This window comes from Betta splendens, unplaced genomic scaffold (genome assembly GCF_900634795.4).
Source record: "Betta splendens unplaced genomic scaffold, fBetSpl5.4 scaffold_25, whole genome shotgun sequence".
Lineage (NCBI taxonomy): Eukaryota > Metazoa > Chordata > Actinopteri > Anabantiformes > Osphronemidae > Betta > Betta splendens.
The window spans coordinates 20,001-22,500 of NW_026577844.1; the positions used below are offsets into that span (position 1 = coordinate 20,001).

The window sequence follows — 2,500 nt, forward strand, 5'->3', positions numbered from 1 at the left end:
TATAACATGTTAAAAAAGATAAATGATGCATTAGAACTGGCTGAAAAAGAGCGTAAGTATCTTTAAACTACAAGACACACACACACACACACACACACACACACACACACACACAGAAACTGTGATCGGATGTCACTTTGATAAACATTAGCTGCTACGGAACAGTTGCATGAGACTTTCAGCATTGCATAGCTGTAGTGTTAAATACTTTTCCCTTAAACCAGACGTGTCCCATCTCTGTTCTGCATGGTCACTGTTTGTTTCCTCTCTCCACAGTAAAAACAAAACCAGGGCTTCTAAGGAACTGCTGCCGTCCATTGGAAAGCGCGTCTTGCAAAAAGCAGAACGAAGCGACAGCGACTAGTTGCAATCTGCCTTCTTTTAACCGCCATGTACGAGTACGAACATCTACGATCATGACTATGAATCATTGTTTACCTCCCTTTGATGTTTCTCCATTAATTCCTGCCATCAGTCTGAGGGCATACGTTGAGCAGTAACGTATTAACGATACAGTGGGGCTTTACTATTTTTAACTACAAAGCCCTTTAAATAGTTTTTTTTATCTCCTGCAGGTTATGTTCAGTGTTGCTTCCTGGCCAACATCCCTCAGCAGGAGGCTGCACGATCATCGAGTTCAGATGAACTGCGCGACCCCAGCCCCCTGTACCTCCCCATCGCTCGTCCTGCCGGGGTCCGGCGCGACCCCAGCCCACGGAACCTCCCCGTCCCTCGTCCTGCCGGGGTCCGGCGCGACCCCAGCCCACGGCACTTCCCCGTCCCTCGTCCTGCCGGGGTCCGGCGCGACCCCAGCCCCCTGTACCTCCCCGTCAGGCGTCTTGCCGGGGTCCGGCGCGACCCCATTTTTTTTGTTTTTCCTTCTCCTTTCCTCCCCTTTACCTCCACCCGTGCCACAGGCCCACTGATGATGAACATGATGATGATGACGAACATGATGATGATGATGATGATGATGCAAGCAGACAGCTGCGTGCAAGGGCTGACCATTTTAAACGAAAAATAAAACAGACCAAACAGGCAAAAACATTTGATTAAATGCCAAAAGTTTATTTAATAATATAAAACAGTTATGAAATAAAGGAGTACAAGGCGCATTCCGTACAGTATAATTTAATCGGTACGCGTAAAGCAACAGAGGCAGGCGTAGAAAGAAATTGAATACGGCCCTTTTTTTGTTTTTTAATCTTCATCAACGGGATTCTCGGCTCATCAAAACTTGACGCGAAGCAACTTTCGCAGCAGCGCCAGCATCAGTATCCCGCAGCGTTGGTTGTGGCTCTCGCTCCGCCGCGAGCCGCACACGACGCAGGGCATATCGTAGCCAAAGCCGACATGGCCTTCCACGGCCTCCTTCAGCATCAACTCGGGGAACGCCACGTAGCCCCTTCTGTAACGCTCCTTGCCTATCATTGCTTTCCGGACGCTTTCTCTGCCAGAGAACTTTTTCGCCAGGAAGTCGCACTCCTCCACTCCGGCAACGTGCACGTGATACACATGCTCTCTCAGCATGTTGTCACCCGCTACGAAACGGGAAAGCCTGACGCCGCACGCATCACACACGTGAGTGTCTACGGTGTCCAGCTCATACGACATGCCCTCACGGCTGCCCAGCTCCCTGAACAGGTTGTCCGCAGTGCGAGGGCCGACCACGCTCCTCTCGCTCGGCCTTTTCGTGTACAGCAGAGGCTTGCGCCCGTAGTCGTCGTCCAGCTGGGTGTCGGTCAGGTACGCCGTGAATCTCTCGCAAACTTCTTTGCATCTGTCGCGGTGTCGTCTCCCCGCGCCGGCACAGATGACGCATCGCTTTACGTTTAGCAGGTAACATTTGCCACCGCTGGCAAATAAGAGGGCGTCCGGAAACGCCACCATGCCGTGGGCGAACCTGAGTTCGCCCAGGTCCAAGGCCAATTGATCCGGTGGCAGGTGGCGGTGTCTGTAATGAGCCTTGACACGAGCACACCGTCCGTCGCTGGCCAGGATGTGTTGTCCAACAAGTCCCTCAAGGCACCCTCAGCGGCCAGAGCGTTCCCACACAAACAGTCGCACTCCAGACCTTCGCCTAGGCCTCCTTCCGGGTCTGGGAATCCGCTATGATCCAACGGGCACGGGGTTCCCTCTTCTTCTACGCGAAGGCGCTGACAGTCTGTGGTCCGCTCGAGCCGCGGCTTGAACACCGCGCAGCCGTCGGTTTGCAGGTCACCTTCTTCTTGAGAGGCCATAGCGTTGGAACCTTTCGACGAGACTGTGGATAAACGCTCGTTCCAAGCTTGTCAGGTGAAGTGGTACTGCGACGTATTCTCTCTGCGACTTTAAGGTTCGCCGCACCTCCCCCCCCCCCCCCCCCCCCCCCCCGCACACAGGCACCCAACCCAAAATCTGAACCAGCGAGGGATCCTCCAACCGGCTCATCGTCATCTCACCGCCAGACAACTCCTCCTGAACCGTCCTCCACTTTGTCCAACGTGGAAAAAGTCCACCG

General features: G+C 53.6%; 1 long non-coding RNA gene and 1 pseudogene across 1 annotated transcript; both read left to right on the plus strand.

Annotated features, from left to right (window-relative positions):
- Window positions 1-103, plus strand: part of LOC129603741 (cellular tumor antigen p53-like) — a 2,428-nt pseudogene extending 2,325 nt beyond the window's left edge.
- A 16-nt stretch (window positions 104-119) lies between these two features.
- LOC129603742 (uncharacterized) lies at window positions 120-1,113 on the plus strand. The gene is made up of 2 exons (XR_008693954.1): window positions 120-392; window positions 576-1,113. It is a non-coding gene; the product is annotated as an uncharacterized LOC129603742 (long non-coding RNA).
- Window positions 1,114-2,500: the final 1,387 nt, after the last annotated feature.